The sequence below is a fragment of the Macaca fascicularis genome, chromosome 2 (assembly GCF_037993035.2).
Source record: "Macaca fascicularis isolate 582-1 chromosome 2, T2T-MFA8v1.1".
NCBI lineage: Eukaryota > Metazoa > Chordata > Mammalia > Primates > Cercopithecidae > Macaca > Macaca fascicularis.
Genome location: NC_088376.1, coordinates 185,724,798 through 185,736,820, shown reverse-complemented (window position 1 = coordinate 185,736,820; position 12,023 = coordinate 185,724,798). Strand labels below are relative to the sequence as shown.

The 12,023-nt window shown below is 37.2% G+C and overlaps 1 protein-coding gene and 1 long non-coding RNA gene across 8 annotated transcripts in view; one reads left to right on the top strand and one right to left on the bottom strand.

Annotated features, from left to right (window-relative positions):
* The window catches only part of EPHA6 (EPH receptor A6), a 930,448-nt gene that overhangs the window by 300,782 nt on the left and 617,643 nt on the right, over positions 1–12,023 (top strand). The gene's annotated exons all lie outside the window — the stretch shown is intronic.
* The window catches only part of LOC135969423 (uncharacterized), a 35,756-nt gene continuing 29,505 nt past the window's right edge, over positions 5,773–12,023 (bottom strand). The window contains exon 3 of the long non-coding RNA XR_010584683.1: positions 5,773–6,686. This is a non-coding gene — a long non-coding RNA (uncharacterized lncRNA). The remainder of the gene's footprint in view (positions 6,687–12,023) is intronic.

Sequence of the window (12,023 nt, the reverse complement as noted above, 5' to 3'; positions counted from 1 at the left end):
ATCCATTTGCATAGGGTATAACCTGTATATTTGAGAATCACACAAACATGGCTTAAAGTCCTATTTCCAGCATAGTACCCGTGATCTTGGGAAAATTGCTTAACTTCCCGAATATTAATTTTTGCATCTGTAAATGCTACTAGCAGCAAATATAGAGGCTATTGTGAGGACTAAGTTAAAAAGTGTCCAAAATATTCTGTAAAATACTCTCGTAATTTAACATATTTTCATTTCCTTCTCTGATTTCCTATGTTTACTAACAGATCAATACCATCTCTTCAAATGTTCTAGATACTGCTAAGTAACACGAAGATTGCTTCAGCTTTCTGGCAGTCTTTTGGGCTATTTACTCACAAGATTCTATCAAGAAAAAATTAAATCATTTTTGTACAAGAAATGCTAGCCTTCCTATCAATACCATATATATATTTGGGCCCAGCTGGTTAAGCCATGTCTTAGAAATTTATTGAGTCAGCCAGTGTGTTACCCAGGCTCCCAAATTTGTCTGTTGCCAACTTGATTATCACTTCCCATGAATCAGTGACAAAACACTGAAACAAAGTAGGACAGGAGCAGACTCAAACCAGGCTACTAAGAAACTATGCACTAACTCATTACTTGGCACACTTCATTCATACAACTGCTTCCAATTCATCTCACGTTACCAGGATCTAACGGATATTTCTCTAGTGTCAGATATTTCTCTAGCCATCTGTGAGTTGCCTTACAGGAAGAGGGCTAAAATCCAAAGAGCAAATCAGTAGGTGAAAAAAAAAAAAAAAATGGAATTGGAGATGATGAGACAGAAAAGCAGGAGGATTCTGAGTGATTACTATGAATGAAGAAATGGAAGTATTAATAGTTTTGCTTTGCCTGTGTAAATGGAGTTGTCTGAACTTACGGAAAAGGCAGACACAGAATCAACATATAACATTTGCTCATGTTTTTGTGTTATTTTAGTTTTTTACTTTAATCTGTCAAATAGTTTTTGGTAAACTCTGTTGGATGCTTGTTTTTCTTCTTCCTCTGCAGAAGCTCAAATATTCATATGTGCTATGCAATTTCATTCAGGATCAGTATTAACCCAGTTTTAAAAATTCACCTTTGCCCTCCTTTTGAATGCTGAGACTCATTTGCTGACTTCTGGAGTTGCAGCCTTGTCTCATTATTTCCCAAAAATCATTGATAATATCACATGCAATTTTCCTTATAACACTGGAATATAGTTTGTGTGAGAAAACTTGAACTAAAGAAGTTAGTTGTCTTCTTATGATTCCTTACTCATTTGGAGCTCAGATTTCTTGTAGGTCAATGTATCTCTTTGGTTCAAAAATTATTCTTTCTACTGATTAACCAAATATGAATTTAGATGCTTCACTTCTTTTTAATTTCATAAAAATTAGCACCTTAGTGGTGTGTGCCTACCCTATTTCAAATTTATCATCTGTATATTTTTAAGATAAATCATAACAAAATTATTACTCTTCTAGAAACAGTAATTCTTCTTAGAAACTCAGTACAAGTAAGTTTTATAAAACTTGTGCAATTTTTTTTTTTAATTTAAAAGTTTTTAAAACTTTGTGTGGCTATTGATTGTACTTAGAGTAACCCATATTTGCATGATTAGGGAAGTACAAAAGCTTAAAAATTAACCACTTCACTGGTAACGTAGAAAAGCAAGTTGATAATGGACTGAGTCACTTCTTCTTGTAGGCAACTGCTAACATGAGGAATAGGTTTTTAAAAATTTAATTTCTGGGCCGGGGGCGGTGGCCCAAGCCTGTAATCCCAGCACTTTGGGAGGCCGAGACGGGCGGATCACGAGGTCAGGAGATCAGGACCATCCTGGCTAACACGGTGAAACCCCGTCGCTACTAAAAAATACAAAAAACTAGCCGGGCAAGGTGGTGGGCGCCTGTAGTCCCAGCTACTCGGGAGGCTGAGGCAGGAGAATGGCATGAACCCGGGAGGCGGAGCTTGCAGTGAGCTGAGATCCGGCCACTGCACTCCAGCCTGGGTGACAGAGTGAGACTCCGTCTCAAAAAATAATAATAATAATAAAAATAAAAATTTAATTTCTTAGTTAAAAAAATGGGTTACTTAAAAGAGTGTTACTTGTCATGTATGTTTTTTAAAATTCCTAGTTCTCTTTTATGTTTTGTCTCATAACTTATCCTTAAGCTGACCAAAATAATTCAAATGTGTTGAAAAGAATGTTATTTTATAGATCATAACACCATGACTCTATGGTCTGGTGGGATATGTGAATACAATGATGAGTATATTTCTTTCCTTTTAACTAACCAAATAAGGTTTTTGGGAATTCATGCTATATTAAAAAGTATAAACATAAATAATGTTATAGTGTAAATAAAATAATGTTATAGTGTAAATAAAAATAAACACTGGCTTCTAAATAATATTTAATATATAGAAAAATTAATATTGAGATGATAAATGCTTTTTAGTATTTTTTGGTGAAACAGATTCAGGAATGTTATGTCCTGCCAAGATCACACAGCTATTGAGAGAAAGCAGAATTAAATAAAATCCATATCCTTTTCAATATAATTAAGTGCTTCAAATGGAAGATATACCAGTTTCTCTCTTCCCACTGTCTCCTAAAGTATGAAACCTGTCAATACCACCCAAACTCATATTATTTTAAGAAAGTGTTTCCAATTATTTTGATATTGGAATCCTTTAGACAATCTAGTTACAAAAACTGTGTACCCTTTCTTCAGAAAAATTTATGACTGCCCATTCACAAGCTGCATTTAAGTAGTAACCAGCTGGGTGGTTGTCTAAAATGCTAATGTAAGAGTGGCACTAAAATGACAGTAGAAATATGTTGAGATAGAAGAGATTGTCTTACAGGAATTTTTCTTAGAGATAATCTTATATATAACTGGAAGTTTTATTTTCAAAAGCCTCTTGGGATGGAAGAGGTGAACTAAAAAATTAGGGCTTCCTCTCACTCACATGTCACTTTGGTGTACATTCCTACTTTCAGGTGGATTCAGTTATTGGACTGCTTCAGACTCCAAATACAAACTGTTTTTACAAAACCACTTGTCGATTTGGCTGGGTTGGCTGGGTGCCATTGTTGCCATGTGATGGAGACCTTGCTCAAAGGCAGACACTCATGGAGCGCTATAGGGCTATATAACTGCTTTCCCAAGAGGTTGCATCCAGTTAACCGCAAGGTTTAATTTTTACTGAAAGAAGTATGCTAGTGTTGTAGGGCTGTAATCCAGAATAAAAGATAAAGGATGACTGTTGCTCCCAGTGTCCCCATTTCTTTACTTTTCCTAAAGCAAAGTGATCTGCTCCAGTTCTAAAAACAATGCTGGACAGATAAATTGAGAATATATTGAGGAACACCAAGTCACCAGCCTACTCTGCTTTTGAAACTGTATGGGATGCTTAGGTGTCTTGGTCTGGTCCCCCATATTCATCACATATCTTCCACACATTTTCAGGGAATTTATAACCACTTGATGCTTATAGATGTTATTGCTTATGTCTTCATTAATTATTTATTCAATGAGGACATACTTGATTTGTTTTATGCGACCACCAGAGCAGGCACCAGAGAAAAGACAAGTAGGCAAGGTAAAAAAGAAACTTTATTAGCTAGCCAATGTGAAGGAAGAAAGGGCGAAGTTCACCGGTCTCCGGCAGCGGAGGCCGAGGAAGTCGCTCCGGCGTTCTCGGGCGAGGTTCCTAGGTCCGCATATGAGGAGCGGCGGAGGAAGTTCGTGCTAGGCGCCTGCCGGGAGCGGCTTTTCTGTCTAAGGCTTGGGAGTGGGAGGGCAATAGGTGGGACACGGGCGTGTCGGGGGCGTTCCGTAGGTGCGGCCAGGTAAGTTTCGGCTTGCGCCATGTTGCACCTGCGCAGTTGGTCTGTATTGTTCCCCGGCACGGGCTGCATTTTCCCGTGCGCAGGTAAGTTGGTGATGAAGAACCCGGAAATGCGCCATCTTAGTCGTCTTTGTCCTCTTCCCCCGTCCAGACAATACTGTGCCAGAAATTAAACCTGTTTACATATGTACCCTCAATAACAAGTACAGTGGAATGATTAAAATATTTGATAATATTACATTTGGGTTAAAATCTAGAATACTATAAAATTCACACAAAGCCATGATACATATTTTGAAAAAAACACAAAGAATTAGAAACTTCAGTTTGGTTAGCTCTCATTTGAGCTAGTATCAGTTGCTTCTATGGTATCAACAATCATTGTGCTTGACAAGGACATCAGCTTGAATTTTGCATGTCTCTGTACATTAACAATATCATCTCAATGACACATAATCATAAAATTAAATGCCTACAGTTTTCTATTGAATTACACACCTGTTGTTATACACCATGTTGCTTTGGTAAACATGGAAATCTATTGATTTTATATGTTCCATTTTTCTACTGAGTAGATGATCCTTTTATAAATCAAAATGTATTTTAATAGAAAAAACACTACAAATATCTTTGGGCCTATAGAATTCTCTTGGTATCGGGGAAATTGAGTGATTCATTCTGAACTTGTACATATTTCATTGCTGAATACTTATCAATGATAAAAAGCTGAAAGATTACAAAAGATTGTATCATCCAGATAGAGAATGTGTTTTTGTCACCAAGAGCCTTAAAAGTCACTTCTGAAGAGTGTTAATCATATGGAATTCTTTATATACAAACCAGTGAAAGTAGAAAATCCATAACCTATTTATATGATTAAAATATTAAATATAAACATGTATGTGTATTAAATATATGTATGATATGTTGATAAGGCAAATCCTACTATTTTATGAAAAATAAAAGAGGTCATGAGGTTATTTAATGTTGGAGTGTTTGAAAAAATATTTATAATAACACTTTTGCTTAGATCTCTTTGTATACAAAGTTTGTCCTTATATATATGCTTATTTCTTCTCAGAATATTATTATTTTATCTGATTTATATATAGTTATAATCTATGCTGCTTTTAGGTTTATCAAAGAGAATTCTAATATATGTGACTTTCATCACTTATCCAAGGGTAAATGAAAATCACAAATCAGATACAATCTATAATACTTTTGTCAGTTTAAAAATGTAAAATAATAGCACATGTAGTGGTACTATTATTTGTGTTACACTTGAGTTGCACTGCAGCATTCTTTTCTTTAAAAATTCAGTAATGTATTTTAAAATGTACATGTGCTGCCACAATATTTTCCCATGGTTAATTATTCATGTATACGATAGCCTAGTTTCTCGCCTTTTTTGTTCACTGTATATTAGTACTCCAAGTAAGGATTTTTTCTGCCTTAAGCAGCATTCCAGTTTGGTCCATATAATACTAGGATTATTGGTATCAACACCTGTCCTTCCCTTAAATTTAGGGAATTTAAGCCAATAAGCTACTCCTGTAGAAATTTGAAATTAGGAGCAAAGAAACTTTGGCGATATATGTGTGGGTCCTGGAAATGTTAAATCATGTAGAGATGGAGCTGGAACAGCCCTTTTCAGGCATGCGTATAAATGTTAAGTTAATAGAGAAAACAGTCATCAAACGGAATCAAAAGGATAGTTTGAATTCATAGAGAGAAAGGGTCAACAGACTGTTGTGGACTAGAGAAACAATGGTACTGAAATCAGTTTGTTTCACTTTACAGAAACCAATTGCTAAATTTTCAGGAATTTTTGCATCTGGGGTGGCTTCAAGTGGTCAAGTGACTTGAAATCAGTCATAGTGATGTACTTACACCATGGAACTTAGAGGATGCTCCAAATCAGGGCTTCCTGTCCCTGAGAGTTGTTAAACATTGAGCAGCATACACTGCCAGAGAGGCAGAGAGAGAGAGAGAGAGAGAGAGAGAGAGAGAGAGAGATCTCCTGAGTAGTTTCTCTGATCCTTGACAGATTCCCAGTTCCCAGCACTAAATCCGTGAGAACCAGCAATGCTTTATTTCTATGGAATTCATTTGTATCCTGTTAATAAACCAATATTTATGTTCTGCTCATTTAGTTCCCACAAAAAAATTAACCAGTTGCTGCAATTCTAATCAATGTAATTGGACGCAAGAAAACAGGATTGTAACTTATCATACACATGTGAAGTGCTTTATATGTATATGCCGAAGTCTGTTTCTTTATTGACCCCGTATAGTTTAGAATCAATCCCAAATAACATTTAATGTCAACTATGTTGACACCATAGCGAGACATCTTTTTCCATATGCATTTTAGTGTTAATCTGATCATCACCAAGAGGAAAATTAGGGAGGAAAAAAGACAATAAATTCAGTATCTTAAAAGATAAATTTAAGTATTTTATTAAGGATTTTGCATTTTTAAATATAGAGTTGTGATCAATTTTGGCCATCACAGGCATGCGGAAAAGTTTGCCCGGAATGATTAGAGAGGCATTCTGTTTAAAAATAAATAAATAAATAAATAAATAAATAAATAAATAAATAAATAAATTTAAAAAGTAAGATGTTAACCTGGATTACCTTTCTCAATTTTTTCCTAGTCTTGCTTTCACCACTTACTCTAATATCTTTAAGATTAGAGTGAGGTTAATAAATACCTTGTCACAAATTACCTTAAGCAGACTTACTGGTGGATGTTATTTTGAAGACAGGCAGCCACTCTTCCTTGTGTCTATCCCATCCCAACCTCAGCGGAGCTTCTAGATATAGAAAAATGCAAAATTCAGTGATTCTGAGACAGTCCCACTCATCTTGGCAAGATAAATGCAGCAATGTGTGCTTAACCCTAAGAGTTACTAAAGCCTAGTAACAGCCACAGGGGATGCTTCTGCCTGTCATTATTGACCTCAGACATTTTAAGGTTAGGTATCAAATGCCAGCAAGGGGCATGAGCAGTTCCAGATCTTTTTTTTGACTTGCTAGAAGCATAATTACTAAAATACAGTGACTGGCCCACTTTTTTTAAGGCCTCACAAATTTTAATTGGGAGCAGCTTGACCCCCCAAGTACCAAAGGAAGGATTTTACCTCATAGCAAAAAATCAAGCAATATTACTTAGAGAAATGCAGGATATCATAAAGGACTCTTACAAACATACATGCCTTTGGGCTATCAGATTTAAAGACAGAAGAAACTAATGCCCTGCTTGTTTTGTGTTTGTTTAGGAAATGCCACTAGAAGGCACATTGTTTTCCTCTTTGAACTAAATGTCTTAAGCTGTTTCAGGACAGGCATTAACCTTTAGCTAAGAAAGAATTTATTTAGGATATATATTGAAACACGCTTCTATTGATTGTTTCTGGCATATTGCATTAAGTACAGAATATTTTTATAGAAGAAGCTCACTCAGTTCAACAAGGCTGTTTTTTTCCTCCAGTTATGCTAATATGAAATTGAAATATTCTACTACCATATAAATAAATAGAAATATTTCTATAAAATTTAAGATCACATCTGTCATCACTATATGTATTTTGGATTTCTTTTTCCCTGGAATGCAAGAATAAGTGCAGATATTCATTGAGAGGAAACATGGAGCTGTTTTGATTTGTCTCTGGCTTGTAACAATTAGAGCAAATTATTTTTTGGTATCTTAATTTTTCTAAATTTAGAATAGTTACCAGATTATTCTCTCCTGCTTCCAAGAGAAATAGAAAAATGACTAAAAATTCTTAGAATTATGTGGATAAATTTATAAATGATTGAAATAAAATAAATATTTTCAGACAATAATACTCAAACAGGTGTTTGATTATTAATTAAATTACAGGTTGCTGACTAAATAGCCCGGAAGATAGTCTCAAAAACACACACACCCTTCTTTCACTGAATTTCAAACCTAGTTTTAAATGCTTTCAGATTGTTTTAGAGTATTCCTTTTATTGTAAAAGGACAAAAGTAAAGACCATTGATGTAGTTTGTCTTTGTAGAAGACTGAGAAATGGCTTCAATCAGAGACACACATCCCACTGTGCTTTGGTTTAGTGAATAGATTACAAAATGAGACTTATTCAAGATCAAATGGCAAGGAGGCTAGCGTTCAAGTCTGTGATTACAAGACAAAAGCCTATCTTGATGCAGATATGCGATTTCCTACTACTTTAGAAGGCAATTTGTTAGCCTTCACAGCATTGCTGGGCTCTTAAACATTTGGAAAGTTACTGCAGTTTCTTTCCTTGACCTAGGCTTGGGACTTATCGATTTAGACCTACTGGCCATATTAACAAGTTATTACCCCCACCTGATTCTAATGGCCAGGGGATTGTAGTTCTCTAGAATCAGAATCCACAACACGGAACTGGCAGCTTGGAGCACAGCCCAGGATAGCTAACTGCAGGTGTGAGGCTTCAGCCCGCATTCTCCCAGTGCAGAAGAAAACAGTAATTTTCCCACTTTTCTGAACAGCAGTTTCAATCCAACAAGCAAAATGAAAAAGTAAAATTTATCCAAGACTTCTTGGCATTTAGCACAAATGACAATATAACTCCACAAAACTACCTCCAAATAATCACATGAAGAAGCATAGTAAGAAACAATTTATAAATGTGTCACTACTAAATAGTTTTCTCCTAGGATTTTAGATATGCCACACCAAAAGATGACAAATTAATTCCCATTACACTCAAATAACTGCTACTAGGTTCTTATGAATGTTACATTTGTTCTCCTTTGTACTCTGCACTAAGGAATGATGGAAAATCAGAGACTTTACCTGTGTTAAAAAAAAAAGGGATTTGAAGTAGTAATACAGGAGAACATAATTAAATTCATTTGAACTAAAACTAGCTTATTAATTCAGTTCTGCAGATGTTTAAATGATCAATATTAGTTTATTAAAAACCACTACAGTAAGAACATAAAGAGGATGGACCAATGGAAGGAGGCAAAGGGAGAAGGCAAAAAAAAAAAAAAAGAAAAAGAAAAAGGAAAACACTTAAACCTAATTGGGAAACGAAAGAAAAAATTAAAACTTAAGCATACAATAATAAACAAGGAAAAAGACTGCAGGGTAGGGAGAAATAACTTTTTCTCACCCATCCTAGATTCATGACTGAGGTCCCTAGAACAAAAAACAGATTAACAAGAGAAAAACATACAAATTCATTTAATAGGTTTTACATGACACAGAAGCCTTCTTAAGGAAATAAAGACCCAAGCAATAGTTAAACTTGTGTATTTTTATGTTAAGTTTGCTAAGAGTGGACAGCAGTCAGGGAGAAATGTAATTATACAAAGGGATATGATCTAATGGTAATAAACTGGGAGGGAACTTTGCAAGACCTTTACTCTGTACTTCTGTGTCTTCACTGATAAGGATGTTCCTTTCCTCCAGGTAGAGGGTGGGCACCTCTCAAATGAAGCTCTTATGATCTTCTTCAAGGGATGTTCAGGAAATTCTTCCAAGGTTTTATGACCTGCTTCATGGGAAAAGGGCTGGGGCAAGAGAATGAACTTCCTGGCTGGGCACGGTGGCTAACGCCTCTAATCTCAGCACTTTGGGAGGCCAAGGCGGTCAGATCATCTGAGGTCAGGAGTTCCGATACCATCCTGGTCAACATGGCGAAACCCCGTCTCTACTAAAAATACAAAAATTAGCTGAGCGCGGTGGTGCATGCCTGTAGTTCCAGCTACTTAGGAGGCTAAGACAGGAGAATCATTTGAACCTGGGAGGCGGAGGTGAGCCAAAATCGCCCCTCTGCACTCCAACCTGGGTGACAGAGCAAGACTCTGAAAAAAAAAAAAAAAAAAATGAACTTCCTGCTTCTCCTGTTTTCTCAAATTCTTTAGCTTCCTGGGTGCCATATTTGGAAATAGTGTGTCCTGAATCCCATCAGGACAATTCTGTGGTGATCTGGATGAAAGAGCTGTGAAATTCAATATTTAATTTTTTTCTTATTTTAGTAGCTTTAGGAGTACAAACGACTTTTAGTTACACAGATGTATAGACATGAAGTCTGGGATTTTAGTGCACCTATCACCTGAGTAGTGTACACTGTGCCCAGCAGGTAGTTTTTCATCTCTCGTCCCCCTCTCAACCTCGCCCCTTCTGAGTCTCCAGTGTCCGTTATACCACTCTATATGTCTTTGCATACCCGTAGCTCAGCTCCTACTTACAAGTGAGAACATGCAGTATTTGGTTTCTGATTCCTGAGTTACTTCACCTAAAATAATGCTCTCCAGTACCATGCAAGTTGCTGCAAAAGGCGTGATTTTATTCTTTTTGTGGCTGAGTAGAATTCTATGGTATATATGTACCATATTTATCAATTGATGGGCAATTAGACTGAATCCATATATTTACACTTGTAAATTATGCTGTTATAAACATATGCATGCTAGTGTCTTTTTGACATTGTGACTTCTTTTCCTTTCGGTAGGGACCAGTAGTGGGATTGCTGGGTCGAATGTTGGATCTACTTTTAGCTTTTAGTTTTCTCTTAGGCCTATCTGTTCGATTATAATACTGGATATTTAGCTTTTTGGGCATAGAAACATTCTAAACTCTAGACACTGAAAAATGTACATTTTGGGTTTTTTTTTTTTTTTTTTTTTTTTTTTTGGAGACAGTATCTCACTCTGTTGCCCTGTCACCTATACTGGAGTTCAGTAGCACGATCTCAGCTCACTGCAACCTCCACCTCCCGGGTTCAAGTGATTCTCATGTGTCAACCTCTTGAGTAGCTGGAACCGCAGGCACAGAGCCACCATGCCTGGCTAATTTTGGTATTTTTAGTAGAGAGAGGGTTTTGCTATGTATGTTAGCCAGGCTAGTCTTGAACTTCTGGCCTCAACTGATCTGCCCAACTGCCCAAAGTGGTAGGATTACAGGCCACCACCGGTGCCTGACCCTATTTTTAGGTATTTTTACACTTTTCTTTCTTCTACTACCTGAATTTTTATGTCTTTTGTGTTTTTTTGGGTTTTTTTTTTTTTGTGAGACAAGGTCTCCCTTTGTCACCCAGGCTGAAGTGCAGTGGTGTGACCTCAGCTCTCTGCATCCTTTGCCTCCTAGACTCTAATGATTCTCCCACCTCAGACTCCCAAATGGCTGGGACTACAGGTGTGCACCACCACACCCAGCTGATTAATGTATTTTTTGTAGAGATGGGATTTCATCATGTTGCCCAAGCTGGTTTAGAAGTGCCCATCTTGGCCTCTGAAAGTGCTGGGATTATAGGCGTGATCCACCGTACCCAACCCAGTCCTCATTAGAATCACCTGTCTATAATAACAGAGACGTCACTTCCTTTGTGTAAAAAGTACAGTAGTGGGGCCAGGCGCAGTGGCTCATGCTTGTAATCCCAGCACTTTGGGAGGCCGAGGCGGGCGGATCACAAGCTCAGGAGATCGAGACCATCCTGGCTAACGTGGTGAAACCCCGTCTCTACCAAGAACACATGAAAAAATTAGCCAGGCGTGGTGGTGGGCACCTGTAGTCCCAGCTACCTGGGAGGCTGAGGCAGGAGAATGGCGTGAACCCAGGAGGCGGAGCTTGCAGTGAGGAAAAAAAAAAAAAGTAACAGTGGTAAATTCTGTGTTAATTATGTGCATTACTGTTAAAAACAATTTTTTCTAACACTTGTTAAAACAGTAAGGCAGACTTTATTCAGGATTATAGTAATAGGTGTAGGAATACTGCAGTGGAGTTTTGCAGTAGGGGAGAGAGACTGGGCTCAACTCTATAGACAAGAAATAAGGGAATTCTTAGCCAAGGGAGAGCAGGGTTGGGGAGTTGGTGGATGTAAAATTGCTAATCAAGTAGAGTAATTCTTGCTGAACTGACCTATCAGGATTTCCACAGAAGGCAGGTCAGGGTGATCAGATATTGCCTGAGAGACAGTGAGAGATGAGGGATTTGGGCAGATATTGAAGACTATCAGATATTGAGGGTGGGCCATTCTGGCTAAACTGATACAGCATTCTTGCTACAATTGGGTTCTTGAGAAAATGCCCTGGTGGAGCTCAAGGAGCTTAACTAGAGTTCGGTCAAGGAATAGTCTTTGTACAAACTAAAATGGAACTTCAAGGTCTCTCAT